The sequence below is a fragment of the Thamnophis sirtalis genome, unplaced genomic scaffold, assembly GCF_051295495.1.
Source record: "Thamnophis sirtalis isolate CommonGarterSnake01/CBP01778 unplaced genomic scaffold, rThaSir2_p1.2 scaffold_7, whole genome shotgun sequence".
NCBI classification, from domain to species: Eukaryota; Metazoa; Chordata; class Lepidosauria; order Squamata; family Natricidae; genus Thamnophis; species Thamnophis sirtalis.
The window spans coordinates 66,072,576-66,094,501 of record NW_028261387.1 but is presented as its reverse complement, the minus strand read 5'-3'; the positions used below and the strand labels follow the sequence as shown (position 1 = coordinate 66,094,501).

The following is a 21,926-nucleotide window of genomic DNA, read 5'->3' as shown; positions in this document are numbered from 1 at the left end:
ACCTGTGACCAAACAGAATATAGTATAATGATGTTTATAATATATTCAGACATATAATTTTATCCCAGTTGAACCGTTAAGTGCCCTTTCACACTTAGAATTCACATGGAATGAATATGTCAATAAATTATTCTCTACTGTCCCAGCAAAAGTATTTTCTGTCCTTGTTACTAACTAGTTGGGCATTGTTCAAAGATTAAAGGAATATGCATCTTCTTTACTCCTATCCTGTGAAGAGCCATAAAATATAACTTTAGGCTCTGATCAGCATTTCTTAACCTTGATGTTTGAATTTACTTCAGCTTACTTCAGCTTGCAGAATTCAGTATCAAATAAAACCTTCCAATTGACTTTTAACTAAGTATATATAGTTTTTTTAAAAAAATATATAGTCCAATTGCAATATTTATTGATTAAACTGAGATGGAGGAAAAGATAAGTGATTTTGAAAACACTTGAGATACTCATAGGTGGTACTCATATACAAGTAGGTAGAATGAATCAACTTCGGTTCTTATCTATCTAAAAACTAAAAGATTTGCAGAACTGACAAGAAGTAGTTGGATATTGTAAGAACTTTTTTATCGATCAGTTCCAGAAATAAGTAAAATCAGTAATGCTGACTCAAAACTCTGGGAATTGTAATCCCTGAACATCCAGAAGGCATCAGACTGGAGAGGTTATTTTAAGTTGTACCAATACTCCAGTGGTGGGTTTCAAATTTTTTTAGAACCTCTTCTGTTGGTGTGGCCTGCTTTGTGGGAGTAGCTTGCTGGCCATGTGACCGGATGAGAATGGCTTGCTGGCTATGTGACCAGGTGGGAGTGGCTTGCTGGTCATGTGACCGAGTGGGAGTGGGTTGGCAGTCATGTGACTGGGTGGGTGTGACCAACTTGTAAAATGTGGTGAAACTCACTTAACAACGCTCTTGCTTAGCAACCAAAATGTTGGCTCAGAAACTCTGGCATTTGAAGCACACAAGTCTTAAAGCTGTCAAGTTACAAGACCCTTGCACCCATAACCCTTTAGGAAAAAAAACCCTATGACAGCTTTAAGATTTGTGGACTTCAACTCCCAGAAATCGTCCTCTCGCTCTTCATCTTGATGATATGTGGACGGGCAGGGGGGGAGGTGGAACCGGTTCTAAACGGCACTGTAGATTTGTGGAACCTCTTTTATGGAAGAGGTTAGAACTGGCAGGAACCCACCCTGCAATACTCCTAGCAAATATTTATAACACTGGCATATTTGTTTACAAATAGAAGGAAAATGAAAGGTTTTATTTTGTTATATAAAATTTCCAAATCCAATGCTCATCATCTTTTTATATAGTACAAGAAATAGATCATGTCACCAGTGTAGTATTATGGTGAAGTTTTGGGCTTGGATAGGAAACAAATAAAATAAACAGGCTAAAAGGAAGAAAACAAGCAATATAATTCTGGAATTAATGCATAGGTGTAAAGCCTTGGTGTTTTACTTCAGTGAAGCAAGAAAGATCAGTGACAAAGTTTCATAGCTCCCTCGAAAATATATACATATTTCAGTGTTTTGAACATCTTGATATCACTACACTAAAGCTACTGTGAACAGAACATGATGTAAGATATGCTACATATTATAATGGGGCAAAAATGGAGGCTCATGATATGCAACCCGAGATTTCCCACAAAGTTTGAACACAGAGCCCAGAGATCTCTAAAAATGTTTAATTGAATTATATTTTTTAATGTGACAGCAGTAAACAATAATTAACCAAATAACTTTGGCGCAGGCTTATTAACGGTATTTAATTATCCTTAAATGAAATCTAATTCAGTTATTATTTTTTGGCATGAGGTCTCTGGCATGCCATTCAGAGGCATCTTGAGTCTGGGCTGTGAAAATGAAGTTAATAGATTTTGGAGCCTGAATTTGCTGGGGAATGTCATCCTATTTACCCAGACTGCTGGCTGACATTTCCCTCCCCTCCCACTGTGAGATAAACTGTTGTCACAAATATTGTAATTCTTTAGTTTCACCTCTTTTCTCCAAAGACTCCCAATGTGCAAAGATTCCTTTGAACGGCCCATTATGTGGGAAAGAGAAGATGTTGATAATGAGGGTGACTTTTGGCACACATCCCACATTGCTTTGAGTTATATATCTATGAATAGGCAGCAGTGCATAACCTCCTAGGCTACAGGAATATTCCAATGTCTAAGCACTATTTACTATATCATGTCACTACATCAAGCCCCAGACAGGGCTGAGCTGGATTTGAATCTTGCACAATGTTGGAATATGCCAATTAGATTTTCACCACTGTGTTCTGTATGAAATCTGTCCTTTGTCATCTGGATCTCCTTTATGCATTGATGTTTAGCCCCAAAAGGCAGATATTAATAGCCTTTTACTAGCCATTGAAAACTACCAAGTAAAGGTTACCTGAAATGGCATTTTCTACCCATTGGAGGCAAAAACGTATATAAACATTGTAATATATGCCCTAAAATAGGCTTCAGAATATTTCAGAAACAGCCCCAAAAATGGTGCTCCAGAACTTCTGGGAGGTCTGTTTTCCCCCCTCTCTGAGCCGCCACACACTTACCTCGCATCCAAAATGAGCCACGTGGAGATTCCTGGGAGGGGCGAGGAGGGGCAGGCAGGCTCATCCAGGGGTGGGATTTGGAACTGAACCACCCATAACATCAGCTACGGGTTCTCCCGAACCTGGACGAACCCATAGCAACTGAACCCATGCATACAGTCCTCCGCTATCAAAAGGATATCTACAGTACTTCAATCTATTCATATGAAAGAATTAATGTTAAATTTCCACTATCTGCAGGACTGGAACCGGTTGAACATTCTGAAACTAAAGATAACCATTCTCTGTCTTTCAGAAAGTGTTCTACTATAACCCCCACTATTCCTAGCATTCAAACAGCTGATAGTTCATTGAGATTCTGTTTAGCATGTTACTCCTGAATGTCAGACATTTGCCTTTGCAGTCCCCTTGTGTTCATAATTAGTGTTCTTCTTCTGGAGAAGAAATTGTCAAGAAGACATTGTGTAATGGAACTAAGAGGCCTGGAAGTTGTTTTCAGTGGAAATGGCACTTGCAGATCATTAGATTGCTTCCAAGAAGGGTTCCTTTAACAAGGAAGGAGATAGGCGTGCCAATAAAATCAGTAGTGAAAGTATTAGCTTGTTGCATTTTGTGGCTACAGCCAAGTGCTAAAAGGAAAAAAAACAGCTTGAATTCCTTTTGTCTTCCTGGACAGATAAATTCATTATTCATTACGATCCTTTACAGTTGACATTCCTTAAGATGGGGGAAAATGTAAAATGACTAAGCTGGCATCATTAAGCAGAGGAACTGATTCTACACCTACCCTGCAACTAAACTTCACTTCTCTGAGAGTGAATACATTCCAGATAGGTTTGTATAAAATGTCAGATTTATTTATTTTTCATAACTGTTATGGATTAGTTAAACATTTATTCAGAAATAATTTATTTATAATTGATCATGGTTTAAAGAACACCCAGGTGAGAAAATGGCAGAAGGTACGATTGTAACTGTATTTTAATAGGATTTTTATACTGCTTTAATCCAGCAAAACCTAAACTGGAGCATAATAAAGCAATAATGGCAAAATAATATGACAATAAGTCAGTTACTAATTATACATTCTACGCTGTGATGCCAGTTCCACTTAAACTGATCCATCTCCAAAGACCTTCCCAAGTCATGTAAAGTCTCTTGAAGGTCCTACCATTCTCTGGAGTGAGCTGTCCAGAAGACGAGAGCTTCCACCAATAATGTTAATCTCAACTCCTGTTGCATTTCTAATAAGTGGGAACCTTCAGCAGACATTCTTTTGCCAGGCAGCCTTTACTTGGTACAAGTCCTGTAGTCCTGAAGTTACTGAGACTCTAAGCCATACAGGGTTTATAGGGATAATGAGAACCTTGAATTGCATTTAGAAACAGTTTAGTAACCAATATAACTCTTGCAGCAATGTATTAAATGCCAATACTGAGACTGAGTAATAAACATGTGGAAAGCTGTATTTTCCAGGTAAACTTCAAGGGCAGCCCTACATAGATCAATTTAAAGGGATCTGCAATTCAGGTGAGAGGAGATCAGAGCTTGGATGGCCATCCTTAGTGCATATTCTAGGAGGACCTGAATATTAGAGGGCTGCTTTGTGATAGGACTACAATCCAATTCATTAAAAAAAAAGAACAATCAAAGAAATAGTCATTCTGAAATGCAAGTTTCTTCTCCATGCCAGCCTCTCATTATGCTATTTCATAAAATATCATGATCTGGAATGATAATGGCTCTGGCAATGGGAGAGATGTATGATCTCTCAAGAAAATGATCTTGAGATATAATCTCACTAGACTGTTCTCTATTGTGAATTCTAGCCAGTCAACAATTTCTGGTGGCTCCTTAGAATGGGCTGAGAAAGTGTATGCTGTAGAAGTGCTTGATTAAATGGGCTACTTATGCTAACATATCCCAAATGGAAAGAAAATTGGGAAAACTGGCTGGTGATTTGGGTCAGTCACTCTTTTTCAGAACAATTCACCTCACAGGGTTGTTGTTATGGCAAAAATGGGAAGCTCAAGTATTGGATATGTTTGTCACCATGAGATGACCAAAAACACGTATTTAAAAAGATGAAGAAAAAAACACACAATAAGACATTACAAGGTAGCAACAGTGTTGCATTGGAATATCTGTGAGAAATACCACAACCAGTGGGATCACAAAATAGACAAAGTAATAGAAACTGAAGTTAAAGTGTGCTGGGACTTTAGAATTCAAACAGATAATCATCTGCCACAAAACACCCCAGGCTTAACAACTGTTGAGAAGAAAGACAAAATAATCTGAATAATGTACATTGTAGTATATGGAGACAGCGGAATAGAAAAGAAAGAAATGGATAAAATCACAAAATAAAAAAATCTGCCAATATAAGTTAGAAGGACAGGGGCAAAAGAAAGCATAGATTGCGCCAATAGTAATAGGCACCTTGGATGCAATCCCAAAACATCTGGAGCATCACTTCAACACCATCATCATTGACAAAATCACCTTCAGTCAACTGTAAAACACAGCTTTACTTGTAACACCTTACATCCTGTAACAATACCTTTAACATCATCAAACATTAACACTTGCCTATTCCAGGTCCTTCGGAAGGACTCAATAGATGAACAAAAGTGCCAAATCATCTAAACATCTGGCTGACTGTTCAATCAACCATGACAACAACAACAACTTGACAAATAGACAATAGTGAGCAAAACATTTCTAAATCGTCTAAACATCTGACTGACTGTGTGACCAACCTCCCTATGGGGAACAATTTCTTCCCTGTGGGTTTAATTGAAGTATGAGAAATGAAATAAATGATTGTATAATCAAAATTAAAACTTATATCCCTTACCACTTCATTACTAAAGAAGTACTAACCACCAAGCTCAGCCTATGAGGAATTCATTGAAAGCATATCTTTTAAAAGGCATCTTGGAAGCAAATTCTCTTGTATGAAACAGAATGAGAACTGGTAGGAAAAAATATAATGTTGTAGAGATTTTTCCCAGCTTTAGCATTGGGGCTTCAAAACTGTCGAGATGGGGCTTGGGAGATCAAAGTCATATCCCTTTTCGACATGTGCAGCTGTGCCCATGGATTTAGCACTAGTATAAGGACGCAAAATCAGAGCCACAATGCAATGGATACAGCCAGGTTTGGGCTAATATGTGTCTAGGACTGGTATTTAACAAGAGCATGAGCAGATCCTGGCAAAATTCATTTCCCACCTTGATGCCTTCACCTTCTCCCCAGTCTGTAAACTATACTGGTATTAAAATAGCATCATCACCTGCCCTCTGGACGTTTTACTAGGGGTAAGTTCAGTGTGCAAAATCTCCACTGTCCTGGAAGGGAGTCAGGAATTTGTAGCAACCAAGACAGATGAGGAGGAGGTAAAGAATTTTGGGGGGCCCCAAAGAAACACACAGTTACAGATTAACAATGTGGATGAATTTTTGAAAAATATGATTCTAAATCAGTGTTTCACAATCTCAGGAACTTTAAGATGTGTGGACTTCAATTCCCAGTATTCCTCTAGCCACAAGGTTCAAATCCACACATCTTAAAAGTTGCTGAAGCTGATAAACACTGGCAACAGATGGATAGGAATGTAGGCATAGAAGTCTTTAGCGAAAAAAAAGTTAAAACAGAGCACAGCAAACAATTTAAAGATGGGTGAGCAGTCTTGTATTGAGTCCACAAATCTTATAGTTGCTGAGACTGAGCCACTGTGTTCCAAATGATGTATATGAATGAATGGCCCTGAGAACCTGAACTAAAAAATGAAAGTCGTATCTACAAGAAATATTCTGTCTATAAAATATAGATTCTTGTTACTTTTATTCTTTTAAAAAATCATATTCTTCTTCTGAAAGACAGAAATTCTTTTATTTTTGAAATGTTGTTTTTTCCTTTATTTCTGCTTTCCATAATTCTGCAAAACAATTGTTTTTGTTTCAGCTACACAAAGAAAACAATAACAATAAAAAACCACAGCCACAAGAGCCCAGCTAACTTCTAGAAGCAATATCTTAGTGTACATTTGTTCTTCTCATCTGTTTCTTTCTTTTAACTAGTTTCCAATCCGTGAGGGGCCCAGTCCTCATAACATACCACGAAGCTTATTTAAGTGTTTGTTGAAGGACTTTATCAAAAACCATTTCAATATCCTACACGTAATGCTCACTCTTTCTTCATTTCCTCTCTCCCTCGCTCCCCCGATAGGGCAGAGAACAAATGTGATATGATGAAAGAAAAGTCTGGGCTGCTCACAGGTAACAATAGGTAGGGACAATGGTGGGGGCCCAGAGCAGGTTTTCTCAATCCTTCCTCACTCTCCCTCCTCAGTTCTAAAAAACAGAAGGGAGAGAACCTGCCTGGGCAGTGGGCAGTGGCCATTAAAAGCTTAGATGGCCATTAATACACATTGAGAAAGAGACATGGTTAAACCACGGACCACTGTGAGAAATATGTTTAGAACTAAACACATCTCTGGCTACAAACAGTGTCGCCGCCACCTGCATCAATGAAGCATCATGTTAGATGGATTCACTGAACCTATATAGCTTTCTGATTATGTTTCCTGCCCTTTCCTGTCACTCTCTAACAGCTTTCTGTCAACTATCAAAATGCTGCAGAGCATTCTTTTCCTTGCAATTCAGACACACAGGAAGAGCGCTTTCTACTTTTTGTTATAAATGTGTGTTCTTTTGAATGTTTTAAATGTAACGAAGTATTTCAGTTTGGCATGTTGGACAAGTTAACCTGTGCTGTTTCTTGCCACAATTGCCCCGGGGATCTCTGGGTAAAATGCTTCAATGCACTTCTCTTTTCAGTCAATCTCAGTATGCAGCATATTATTCTCTGACAAATGGCTTCTTTTCTCTCCACTCTCACTTATACACCTCAGGATGAGTTTTAGGTTGTTGTGGTGGTTTTAAACTCATGCTATTATATTTGGGATACGAAAATCTGGACAATTTAGTAATGCCTGTATGTCTTTGTTGCCATTTAATAACTTGGAATCAGTCTGGTTGCCTGATTGCTGGAGCCTTCAAGTCAGGTCCCATCTTGAGATTTCAGGAGAGGAGATTCCATGTGCTGCCCTTCAAGGGACATATAATCTAGCAGACTAGATCAAGAAGCAAAGCACTTGTCCCTCAGCAATACCCAACAGCTAAGCAGAGCAGCAAACCATGACGATGCCAAAATGACAACATCCATGCAAAAATTTAATCATGATGTCCATATGTACTGGAGTCTGTACATACTAGGTCATTGCATATATGTCATCGCCTTCTCCCCCTTGCCCTCTGAATTCCTTCATGGAGCACCACACTTTTCTTTCTCAGTCTCTGCAGCAGCCACCTTGTCATCATTGTTTGCACATCCTGCTCGGCTTTTCTTCCATTGCCTGCTTGCTTTCATGCATCACAAATAGAGCATGTGCCAAATCTGGAATGGAACAATGCAGCACAAGAGACAGGCAGAGAAGGAGCTGGCAGAAGATGGTTGAAGTGGATTGTGAAAAGAGGTAGAATAAGGTTAGGAGAGCCCCTATTTTTTTGGGGGGGGAGAATACTGTTTTGATGCTCAATCCAACTGCTTAAATTGAGACTCCCTTGAAATGGACCTTGACAAAATTAATAAAGGCAAAACAGGGATTGGTTTGAGAGCAGCAAATATCGGTTATGTAGCATTCTGCAAATTCAAGGATGGATAGAGTGCATTTTAACTCATTTGTGGGGAAATAATGCCTCATATATCTATAGTTTACTAGCCTTTTGTTCATCTGTGAGGAAATGTTGGTGTTAGTGTCAAGTATACTGATAAAATCAGCTTTGATTCCAATAGAATTGTTGGGTAGAATCATAGAATAAACAGGATGTTTGGCAATCTGTGTTAGTGAGTGCTGCTACATGCATTTTGGACTTAATTTGTAAAAAACCTTTGGGGCACTTTCTACAATGCACTGCTATTTAAGGGAACTTACTAATTAAAAGTGATCCATTCAGTGATATCACACTTTGTATATATTAAAGAATTCAGTGTGTTTCCTTTCTGACATGCTCAAGTGGGTGTAAGTCTCTGATGTGATCTGGTAGAAACTTTTTTGATCGTAAAGAGTCTGGCACCAGACTCTCAAAATTCATAGACTATTTGTAATAACTTCATGAAAATGTATATATTTATTTTTGCATTTATTATTCTTACAAATAACTCAAGTTAATAGAACAAATTCCATGCACTTTTCTCCCCTATTTTCCCCACAATAACAACCCTGTGAAGTGAGTTGGGTTGAGAGAGTGTGACAGTAACCCAGCTGGCTTTTATAGCAAAGAAAGAACTTGAACTCAGGTCTCCTGGTTTCTAGTTTGGGGCTTTAACCACTAGACCAAACTTTCTTTATTGTACTCTACTAAAAAGCATTGCGTGAAAGTCTCAATTGACCAAAGCCAAAGAACTTGAACTCAGGTCTCCTGGTTTCTAGTTTGGGGCTTTAACCACTAGACCAAACTTTCTTTATTGTACTCTACTAAAAAGCATTGCGTGAAAGTCTCAATTGACCAAAGCCAAAGTAAATAGTAGGAATTAATACTAGGGGCCCACCCATAGTTTATGGAAGATTGCAACTTGGAATGTAAGAGTAGTAATTGGTAAAGCATAAATGGACAAATAAAAGGAAAGAGAAAAAATACCAGAGGAAATTAACAAGGAGAAGGATATCATATATCTGAACAAAACTGATTCTATGATATAAAGTTGAATGGACCCAAGAAACTGTAGGTTTAATTATGAATGAAAAGTTAATAAGCCTATTATAATGTATGCATTGGCATCATATAAACAGTTGTGGATCCTTATGAATACAGGAATATATTGATTGGTGCTAGTTGCACGTTACATATTGGAAATAGAAACTGTGTATCTTTTTGAATGAAGTAATACAGAGGGAAAATAATTATGTGTGACATGAATGGATGATATGGGAAAGAATAAATGAGAACAGTGACTCGTGAGTATCTGATTAGAGAAAAGTATATTTCTTTTAAATATGTCATTTAAGTCTATTCATATGTACCAGTGGTGGGATTATTATTATTTTTTACTACTGGTTCTGTGGGCATGGCTTGGTGGGCATGGATGACTTGGTGGGCATGGCTAGATGGGCATTGCAGGGGAAGGATACTGCAAAATCCCTATTCCCTCCCAATCAGCTGGGACTCGGGAGGCAGAGAAGAGATGGGGGCAGGGGCAGTCAGAGGTGGTATTTACAGGTTGTCCGAACTACTCAAAATTTCCGCTACCGATTCTCCAGGACTGGTCAGAACCGGCTGATATGTCTGACTGCTGATATACCTGACCACCTCTTTTATGTACAGATGGAAAATACTATGGATCCAAAAAGTGAAGTGATCATGATAAATGTTGGTATTTGTTCCATCTACCCAAGAGATGGAGGGAAGCACATTAATGCAGCCTGGAAAAAAAAATCTAAAAGAGAAAGAAAAGAGTGAAAGTAATAGATGAAAGTATAAGAATTTTAGAAAAGAAAAAACAAATCTTTTATGAACGAACCCTTTATTACAAGATAATTTATTTATAAAGGATTTATTAATCCTTTATTAGAAGATAGATTAAATAAGGAGGTGGAAGATGCTTACAGCAGAGTGAAAAGCAGTGTGTTAGAAAGTGCCACCAAAGTATGTGGCATTATGCAGTTGGGATGTACAAAGCAGGATGCACAGAGAAATATTGAAATAATAAGTGAGAGATATATAGTGTAATAATGAAATAAAAAGGGTGTAGATTAGAATAAACGCTGCAAATAAGATTTTCTTACTTTCCTCAAATAAGAAAACATTGCAACAACTGTGGATGAGACAAACATGTGCAACTTAAGAAATGAATATGGCTTATACTTGTAAGGTGGCTGTGCAACTTAATGTGTCTCTGTAAAGACTATATATAAAAGAAAAGTGAATAAATGAATAGCAAAACCTAAAGGGAGCTCAACAAAATTTTGAAATACATAAAGGTTTATGCTGGGCAAGAAATGTGCATATTGGATTTTTGCTGTTCAGCAGGTTATTTTTGCTGTTCAGCAGGTTACTGAGATATGTATGAATATGAGAAATAAATGTTACTGTACATTTGTTGAGTTAGAGAGAATGTATGATAAAGTGAATAGGTTTAACTTATGAAAAGGTTTAAGCAAATTAGGAACTGAATATTGGTTGCTGAATGCAATAAGGTGTATGATGAAAGTAAACCCTGTTTCAGAATAAATGCAATAATAAATGTTGCAATATTGAGCACGTAGTATGACAAGAATGCATGATGTTGCCTTATATGTTTAATGTATTCATGGTTAACTGCATAAGGAATGCTTGTAGTGTAATTTGAGGAGTGCTGCTCAGGGATAAAAATACACATGTACTTTTGTATGCTCTTAATGCTGTATATTTGGCTGAGAATATTGATACAGTATCAGTATATATTAGACTGATTATATAATGTAACAAGGAGCACAGATCTAAAAATTAATCTCTCAAAGACCAGGGTACTTGTGTTAATTGGAAAAATATATTAAACAATCACAAATTATATGTAAAAATTCATGGAGCAACTATATGAGTTTTTGAACACTTAGAATATTCCCTAAAGATGGGAAATTGATAGAGAAATGTTATGTCATTTGTATGCTGGTAGAAATACCAGACAATAGGTAAATACATGCAACTAAAGTATTTCTAAACTTGTCTAAAGAAGTGAAATTGGTTATACATATATAAGAGTAAATCTATGGAAATATGCATATACTATATATGCCAGGAAAATAAATTGAACTCAGTGGGTACCCTAGCTTCTTTGTTTTTGCAATCTTTTATCTTTATCTTTAATGTATAATTGATTTTATTGCTCTTTGTTTGATTATTGGGAGCTGCCCAGAATCATTGAGAATCAGAGGGCATTCAAGTTTAGTGAATTATTAAGTGTGGATAATCTACAGTTAGATTCACAATCTAACAATAGTGAAAGTTAATAATTCAAGTCCTAACCAAGGAGCTAAGAATGATAAAGAAGCATCTAAGAATATAGGCAGTATAAATTATTACTGTTGTTGTTATTGTTGTTGTTACTATTATTATTTGGTTAATCTTTGGTGAGATTCACAGCCTTTGAGGCTGGTTGGTACCTCAACAGCTCAAGTCCTAACCAAGGACCTAGGAACTGTTAAAGTACCATTGGAGGATATAAACTGTTCTGAGTAGGGTGGTTTTTTTGTAAAATCAGAATGTTCAATATTGTTATTATTACTATTACTATTATTATTTATTCATTAAACATAAAACTCAGTCAACTGAACATTCAAAAATGACTGGTGCTAATGGTTGATACGGGTGGCTGCCAGCATTCTAGGTATCAACCAAGTACCTTCTTAAAATATATGATGTTCTGAGTAGCACAGTTTTTTGCAGGTCCACTGGTGTTATTGCAGGAAACTGCAATTTGTTGATGTATCATAAAAATTTTAGACATGGTACCAAGTGCCCTGATAACAATGGATATTACTGTTACATGTTTCATCCATAATCAGGTAGTTTTGATGGCCAGGTTGCGGTATTTCATGATTTTTTCCAGTTTTTTTTCTTCGACTCTGGCATCTCCTGGTACCGCGATGTCAATAAATTGTACATTTCAGCCCTCTACAACTGTGATATCTGGTATGTTGTGTTTCAAATGACAATCTGTCTGTATTCGAAAGTCCCACAAGATCTTCACCATCTCATTTTCGGTAACTTTTTCAATTTTGTGCTTCCATGACTTTTTGGATACAGGTAAGTCATATTTTTTACATAATGACCAGTGGATTAATTTAGCAACTCAGTCGTGTTTTTAATCAGGTTGTGCAATTTTGCTGCATTCACATATTGAATGTGAAATAGTTTCAACTTTGTTGTTGCAAAGTTAGCAGTTTGGATTGTCAGTGGATTTTTGTATCTTCGCTTTCATGACATTAGTTTGTAGTGCTTGTTCTTAAGCAGCGAGTATTAAACCTTACGTTTCTTTCTTGATGGTTCCCATCTTAAGCCATGTCCATGTCACGTTATCATCACATTTTTCTTCAATGTTTTTCAAGTGCTGTCCATGCAAAGCTTTGGTTTTCCATCTATTTAATCTATCATCCAGCTGTTTGCCTTTGTTTCTGTTGTTTTTATACTGTTTTCTTTTTTCACAGCCTGTAGCATTTTTTCTGTACTTTGGTTCACTCAAACTTCATTTTTCTTCTTCTATAGTTTGATGGATTTGCAATAGCCCTATGCCCTCTATTTTTCATGGCAGGTACAACCTGTCGATGTCACTTCGTGGCTGTAAAGCATAATACATATTCAAATGTTTTATTATTATTATTATTATAATTGTATCACAGTGGCCAGTTGTTTTGCCGGATTTGGCATTGATTATAGTCGGGCCCCACCCAGGGGCCTAGGACGTCATAACATATTTTCGTAATATGCGTGCGGATCCAAGCAGTGCGGCTTTTTATATTTGACTGATGGTGATTTTGTCAATTTTTAACTGTTTTAAATGTAATTCCAGTGCTTTTGGAATAGCACCCAGTGTGCCGATTACCACTGGAATTACCACTGCGGGTTTGTGCCATAATCGTTGAATTTCGATTTTTAAATCCTGGTATTTCGCAATTTTTTCATGTTCCTTCTCGTCAACCCTGCTATCACCTGGTATTGCGATGTCTATGATTGTAACCTTATTTTTCTCAACCAGTATGATGTCTGGTGTATTATGCGCCAGTATTTTGTCCGTTTGTATATGAAAATCCCATCATCATCATCATCATCATCATCATCATCATCATCATCATTTGGTTAATCTTTGGGGTCTTTGGGGCTGGTTGGTAGCCTAACAGCTCGAGTCCTAACCAAGGACCTAGAAACTGTTAAGGTAACTTCGGAGGATATAAGTTGTTCCAGGTAGGGTGGGTTTTTTTTTACTACTACTACTACTACTACTACTACTACTACTACTACTACTACTACTACTACTACTACTGTCAAGACTGAGGTGATGAATAATGAATATAGGTTGATTGCAAATATGAGTGACCAGTACAAATTTATATATGTGTGTGCGTTTGTGTGATGTATATGTATAGATCGACCGATAGATTGATAGATAGATAATGACTGGATTGCAAAACAAAAGGATGAAAGAAGAGTGAATGGGTTGAGAAAAAGGCAAGATCAAGCAAGTTGTGCTTGGATGTTAAGACATTTGTTTAAAAAAGGAAGAAAAGGCAATATGTGAACTAGAAGGAAAGATACATTGTAAGAACACAAAGTTATTGAAAGGCATGTTGTTGTAAACTAACTTTAACTCTGCCTCCCTTTATTACCTCATCTCTCTCTCTCTCTCTCTCTCTCTCTCTCTCTCTCTCAATTAAAAGTTATATAGATAACATTTAAAAATATAATATGCATTCCACAAAAAAAACCCTCTATCCATATTCAGAATGGAGTGTACTGAATGTTATTTCCAAGAAGAACCTTTGGAAAGTCCTTTGTTGTCATATAGAGGAGAGCAGGTGATTCCTTGATGGAATACTAAAGCATTAACTTAAAATCCAAGTTTTATTTGCATGCAGGTTTGCCACTTGATGGCTGCAACATCAATTTGACAGATTGATTGTGGCAATATCACAGACAAAGCTTTAATATCACTTATTTTCAAACCAGTGCTTTTTCATGGAAATTGTGGATGCACTGAAGTGTGAATCACAGCATGACGAGATGGTACAGCGTAATATATCACATGATGACTGAGCATTAGTGCTTCATCAACTCAGTGGTAAAATGAATGAAGCTGCATGCTACTGACAAGCTAAGAGGGTGATTTCAGGACAGTTTTTAGGACAGTTTTCAGCACTCAATTAATTTACTCCTGAATGGTTCAATAGACTGCAAATGGACCAAAAGAACAAGCAGTTTTATTATTTAAAAATGGGAAATGTCAATTATTATTTTTTACAAAACTATCTCCATGTCATTTATGTGAATTAGTATATATTAGTATATGTGATATTAGTGTATATCACATTTGCACCTCTCAACACATCCAGCTAAATACCAATTTCCTAATACTTTGCTAAGACTTGAACATGTAAGAAGTTTCTGCTTTAATGAAACTTGCAGTGCAATCACCCTAATCCAGTCTTTTGTAAAATGAGGCAAAATTGCATTAAAAAAATAGCAATCAGCAATGTAATCTTCTCATTTACCTCTATGTATTATAATCGAGGCCTTTGAAATGATCAGTCAGTTGAACCTGTAAGATGTTAAGTAACTGAGGAGATGAAACGCAACAATGAACCATTTCACCAATAGCTCTGTGCTCTTATATAATAGAGAGATCAATTTAATCAAAGAGGGCAACTTCTAAAATAAAAGCTTATCATTGGCATTCTTCGGGGATAGTTGAAGACAGCACCTTCTTCAAATTCAATAGCCTAAGGCAGTGATGGCGAATCTTTTCAGCCCTTAGTGCGGAAAAGGGAGCGCATGCACGGCCAGCTACTGGTTACTGGCACACATGCATGTGTGACAATCATCTGGCCAGTGCGCCTGCTCATGCTGGAAAATGGAAGACTAGCTCTTACAGTTTCCGACACTGCTGCAAGAACGAAGGTAGGCTGATCGTCGTGCGGACATGCGCACCAGAAACCTGGAAGAGGAATCAGCAATGCTGTGTATGCCAGGCAACATGGCTCCGTGTGCCACTTCAGGCATGCGTGCCATCATGAGACTAAGGGCTTGGGAGGGTGGGGAACAAATAGAGAGTATGACATCTCTTAGGTTGGAGAATATACCTATACATATTAACATTTCAACATTTTCCTGAAAAGCTTCTACCATTTGAATAGATTCAGATTATGTAAATCAGCATGTATTCAACAGATTGATTCCTACAAATATCGGTATGAAAAGTGTAGGGCTAGGATTATATTTTAACTATCTTATTACAGATTTATCAGTTAAAAGAAAATGGTTTGTTATTAAGTTAAGATATTTTGACTAGCATTTTGGTAAAATTGGAAATCCTTTGAGGTGGCAATATGTGCAAAAGCTACATCTCTTCGGCTCCTTATTGCAAACTTCGCTATGTTTCTGCTTCCTTTTCACTGTTAGTATACATTGCTTTGTTAGCTAAATTCCCAAGCAAATCTTCTAATTTTTGATGGGGTTAACCAAGGAAACGAAAACCTGTAAATCTGTAGAAATACAAATTGTATTTCAGCCCATTAAAAAAGAAAGAATAGCAATAGCAATATAGCAATAGCAGTAGACTTATATACCGCTTCATAGGCCTTTCAGGCCTCTCTAAGCGGTTTACAGAGAGTCAGCATATTGCCCCCAACAATCTGGGTCCTCATTTTACCCACCTCGGAAGGATGGAAGGCTGAGTCAACCCTGAGCCGGTGAGATTTGAACCGCTGACCTGCTGATCTAGCAGTAGCCTGCAGTGCTGCATTTAACCACTGCTCCACCTTGGCTCTAAGAATCAATTTCTTAGTCTGTATCCCTATACGGACCTACCTATAACACAAGTGTAGTTTGCTAACATCTTTTTTCTGTGTGTTCCCTGACATCACTCTCATCTAATCCACAGCTCTTGAGTGAGAAAGGCTTAAGTCAGCCTTAGGTATACCAGGATTAAAATACTGTTCTCCCCTTAACTCTGACTCCAACAAGGGCAGTTTCAAGATGTTTGAAATCTCTTAAGCTTTATTATATTTTATCTTAGAAGGAAGTCAGGTGATTGGCAATGACTCAAAAGAGAGGTCACAGGTTGAGGAGAAGGACTAGCAACAAGAATGCAGTAGAAAAACACCTGCAAGTTATTCTTTTCTGCCTACTTAAAGATGGGTAAAAGACATTTTAATTCAGTAGTGAGGTAAAGCTAAATTCTGGGGAAATGCTTGCACTTATCATGCTTGTTGAGAATAAAAATGGGGCAACAATATTGAAGACCATATAATTTAAATTTCAATTAAGACAGGGCAACTGGAATGAAAGCCATTATTAGATAATCAGAAAAATGTCACAGAATGATGTGTCCTTCCTTCAGGTCTCAAAGACTCTTTGAAAATTTCCCATAGATAAAAATTATAAGGTTGTGTACACCCCCTGTATTAAATTATAAATTGTTTGGCTTGGGTTTTAATGATCTGTAAACCCAGACAACTGTTTGTAAACAGTTGTAAACGGGTTTCACAGCTTGGTATGTTGTATGAATTCAACCAACTGTGGCTACATAAATTATATTTAGTACAACTTAGGATCACAGACTATTTTTGGGATGATATTTTACTACATTTAAATTCTAAACAGAGTTTCCTCCCATTTTAAGATTTGGAGCTATTGTTTGCCACATTCAAAGGGAAAGAGACTCTTCATTTATGTCGCCACACCTTGTAATCTACATACACCATCTGCCCATCTCATCCTGGGTCTGATAATAGGGATAATAATATCGGTCTCATACCTTGAGAAATTCTAACTCGTCAAGGAATTACTTTTATTTTATATACAAATACTGTTCTGTTCTTGTTAATGTGATCTTTACATTTAGTTCAAGGTTTGAATTTTCCACTGTGGTAAATAAATAAAAACTTTTACTGAGTGAATTGGTAACAGAATGCTCCAAGGTCTCTTTTATTGGTATTTCTATCAAATAAAATGATATTCTCCATCAAAAGTATTAATTTTCCCTTCACATTGAGTGAAATTAAACAATTGAAACTTAGGGTTGGACCAAGTATAAGGTATATACATGTGCCTATATCATCCTAATCCTCTTCCCTTCCATCATCATTTGGGAAAAATCTCACATATATTCCACCTTTCCTTTCCTTTCCTTTCCTTTCCCTTCCCTTCCCTTCCCTTCCCTTCCCTTCCCTTCCCTTCCCTTCCCTTCCCTTCCCTTCCCTTCCCTTCCCTTCCCTTCCCTCCCTCCCTCCTTCCTTCCTTCCTTCCTTCCTGATATTTGGGCTACTTCTTGATACACTTGCTGTTGTTTCAGCCATTGGATAATTTATCCTAAACATTTCTGGCTGTTATCATTCTTTTCAAGTGGCTGACTTTATTAGACTAACACTCTTTGTCAGTCCCTTAAAATCTGTCCACAAGTTTATCTTGAGATGTAGATCATAAGGTGGCATTTTGCTAGAAAGCAGAAGACCACTAGGCTAAACTGTGTGGCTCTTGGAGAAATGCTTCCCATTCTAACCAAGCTCATTTCTTGGTTTGTGTTGCAACATCAACACAAATCTATAAACATGAATACCAGTGACAAAACACTGATAGCAGCTATCTCTCTACATCTTACAAACACTTCTTAATAAGGATGATCTGACCAAGTTATTGAAAATAATCTCCTTAGACTTCAGCAGGATATTACTTCTTGCCATTAAAATCAATTAATTTAAAAATACTGAGCATCAATGTTTTGTACCCACAGATTTTATTCATTTGTTGCAGTAAAAAATATTTCAGATTTTTTTTTAAAAAAAATCCTCTAGCTCCTACTTCAGAAAACAAAAAAGCAAGAAAAACTCACCTAAAATAACTAAATCAAACACAACAACAAAATCTATGCAGCTAAACAAAAAGCCATATTTTCATAGCATCTCCTGTATATCCCAGTTTGTAAACTAGATGGGTTGAAGTGTGGGACATAGTTTCATGATCTATTTTGTTGAATGTACTTAAATCTGGCTCTCAAGGCTGTCATTTCCCCATCAGCACAGTCATGCTTAACAAACCAGGGATATTTAAAAATGGGAGCATGAGCCCATCAATCTTTCATACATTGTTCAGTTTAGGAGTTCATGGATACTCTTGGCATATTTATGTGATTTTAGATGGCAAATTAATTAAAAAGCCTGTTCCCTTATTATTAAATCATGCTTGAGAATTACAGTTTTTAACAGCAAGTAAAGTAATATTCTATGATTGCCCAGTTCTGGAAAGGTAGTTGTCAAATGAAAGCTTTTGCTAGGTTGAGACAAAGCAGTTTCATATTGTTTCTATCTGTAGGAGACATAATGGTGTTCTAATTGGACATAGGAGTACTTGCATGCATCCTGTCCAATACATACTTCATGTATTTTTGTGGAACTTAAGAACGGTGTAAAGGCTGGAGTGTTGGTTTGACTAAGAGATTCGTGTTCAGACACAGCAGGCTATGAAGTCTCTTGGACCAATGCTCTATCGCAGCCTGATCTATATACAAAGTTGTTGTGAGGCTAAAATTATTCTGAATTCCTTAGAAGATATATAGTCAATGTTGCTTTTAGCAAAATTCAGGAAAACTCATGTTCTGTAGCATTACATAAATGTGTTTTGTTTGGGAAAGATCATATATTCCAGAATTAATTGTGCAAGCTGCACGTGACTGTGTAAATATATAACATGTACCTGTTGCAATTAGTAAGCGGCACATTTCTGAGAAACAAGATGAAACCTCCACATGAAAGGGCAGTGAAGTAATTACTATGAGACTTGATTAGATGCAAGAGAACAATGTTCAAATATCAGTGCAGTTTACTCTATAAACTTGGGGCAAGTCGCTAATATTCAGTTGCATCATCTTTGCACTTAATGAGGGTTTCTGCCAGTGTGGTGGGTAAACAAAACTTTAAACACTTTAAAAAAAAATAGTATTAAACAGTAAAAAAGAATCATAATAAAGTAGGATAACAAAACAGGCCAGTAATTAAATGCAGGCATAGAATGCAGAATATCTTAGGAGCAACCTCTGGCACCTCATATTTAAATGACTGATAGGAAGGGAGACAGGAAACATTGCCAAATACAGCAGAGAATGTGAGACTAAATAGAAAAGGAGTTTAACCTGCATAACTTTACAGCTTCTGATGAAAAGCATGTGCTGCTTGCGGGTTTCAATATTTATTCTTAGCATTCTCAAGCCTTTAAACACAGATCACAGAGCCCGAAATCAGATCATTCAGGGAGAGCTCCAATCGTACTGGCACAAGAACAATCTAGACATAGAAATCTTAATAAGATTGCATCTTAAGATTCTAATTCTGGCATCCTAAAGCTGTAAGGTACCAGAGGCAAGTTTGCAAGCAATATATTACACAAATAAGTCAACACACCATCATCAAACACAGTTTAGTATTCACACCAATGCATAAAAGGTTGTGAGGTTTTTATTATTATTATTATATTACCATAACTTTGGTGCTTCTCTTATACATAAATTGGTTTATTACTCTACTTTGGTGTCTCCAAGCGTCAGTAGAAAACTTTCCCTCCCTTCAGTCTCCTGCCTATTTTCTTTTGGTACAGTAGCACTTTTATTTTCTTTGTCCCTTTGGTGGGACTTTAATCAAGCGAAAAGTATGGACTGGCAACATCATGTAAACATATTTGAAATCCAAATTGCAAGGAGCAATTTTAAAAAAGGAAAGGGAAAAATATTTTTTTTCTCTGAGAAATGCCTTCAAATTCTTTAGAAAAATCAATCCAAGAAACTGCAATGATCATTTGGGAGAATACAAGAACTAAAATACTTTAATCATAAAGAAACAAAAAATGTAAAAGTTCAAAGACAAAGAAAGGCACACATGTCAAGTCAAACATTTGAAGAGGGGGAAAAATACATGGGTGTTTAAAATATGGCAGAGGGGTAAGACAAGCTTTAAAAACAGTACATCATTTTAAAGGGAGAAAAACAGAACAAGATTAAGCAAAGGAAAAATTAGTTGGGAGGTGGATGCCCAAAAAAGAAGTAAAATCAGTTGCTTGATTCCAACACGGAAGGCAGAGCAAACAAACCAAAAAAAGCGGGGGAAAGCTAGTTCTCTTTAAAAACAAAAACAAAAAAAAAACCCCAAAACCAACACAACAACCAAAAAAAAAATTAATATTTTCTGGGTCACTGAAAAAAGTAAATGGAGGAAAAAGCGGTTGGAGAGAGAAGGAAAAAAAATACTCACCAAGCAAGAAAATTTTCAGAAGTAAAAATGTCAAAGAAGAAGTGAGTGAAAGAAGACAGGGAAGGAGGAAAGAGGAAGAGAGCCAGCACCAAGACAGACAGTAACAGCCCCGCAGCAGCCCAAGCTACTGCTCTTTGCCCGGGTAAGCAGCAGCCGCCAACTCTACCAAGCTGCGAACACACTGGCAGGGCTGAGACTCCTGGCGCTAAGATGCCTTTCAGCAGAACGCACCATTCCTAGGGACGGGAGGGGGTCGAAGGACCGCAGACCTCTGCAGCTCCCAGGCTTCTTCGCGGTGGGGAACCCCGCAGAGCAAGCCCGGGAAGGACTCTTCAAAAAAGATGGAGGGGGATTTGCTGGAAGGAACGAGAGGGCGTTGTCGGTGGGCGTCAAAGGTCCCGACTCTGCAAAACACCTCGTCTTCCCCCTATGCCTAATTTTGAAAAAGTCCGTTCCTGAAGAGACTAGGCGGTGGGGAGGGAAACCGGGCGGGGAAAAGGAGGCAGAGATTTATTCGCTGAGCGCGGCTTGAGGCGATTCCTCGGACTTAGCGGCGGAGGAATCGCCCTTCCAACCTCTGCCGGTTCCTCCGCTGTGTCTTTTCTGTCACAGGAGGATTGGGGAAGTGTCGGACCTTGAAGCGGGCGCAACTGGGGAGGGTGGGGGGATGACGACCGGGGGGACGGCGAAAGGCAGCGATGCCCCTTGCTAAGGAGGGTCTGTGTCTTTCGGAGAACGGGGTGCGATGTCGACCTCCCCCCACGACAGCGTAAAGAGCAGCGTTTTAAGTGGGACTGTGCAACACCGCCGCCCCCTAGCAAAAACTACCCTATATTTTTTTCCCCATAGCAAAAACTACCCTATATTTTTTCCCCAACCAATCCTAATTCAAAAAGAAGATAATTTGGGAGAATGTCTCAGACATTCTTGCGCTGATCATTTGTTATGAGTTGGCCCGAGAAGGAAACCGAAATGACAAAGGATGTGTTCTAGCACCACAGGGTATAAACTCCAACATTTTCTTCTGTAACTGGTGCTGCTGCTGGCACATAAGCACCGACAGGAAGAATTTGCCCCATGACATAATCCACTGCCTATATATAACAGTAGAAACATCAGAAGCTTTGTGCAGAGATCACAGGAAGATAGAGCAGCAGGTCAAGGATGATAGACTGGGAGAAGTTAGTATCAAGGCAGGAATCTTTTAAGAAGACTCACTATCACCACTGTTGCATTGATTCCTCTGTCAACAACACTGAACAAGTCAGGTCATGGCTATCA

The 21,926-nt window shown here is 37.7% G+C and overlaps 1 protein-coding gene across 4 annotated transcripts in view; it reads right to left on the bottom strand.

Annotated features, from left to right (window-relative positions):
- RALY (RALY heterogeneous nuclear ribonucleoprotein) overlaps nucleotides 1-21,203 on the bottom strand; it is a 270,649-nt gene extending 249,446 nt beyond the window's left edge. For 2 of the 4 annotated variants that reach the window (XM_087720328.1, XM_087720330.1), the window contains exon 1: nucleotides 20,646-21,203. The gene's annotated coding sequence lies outside the window, so the exon portion shown is untranslated. The remainder of the gene's footprint in view (nucleotides 1-20,645) is intronic. The other 2 variants (XM_087720329.1, XM_087720327.1) reach the window with 2 other exon arrangements.
- Nucleotides 21,204-21,926: the final 723 nt, after the last annotated feature.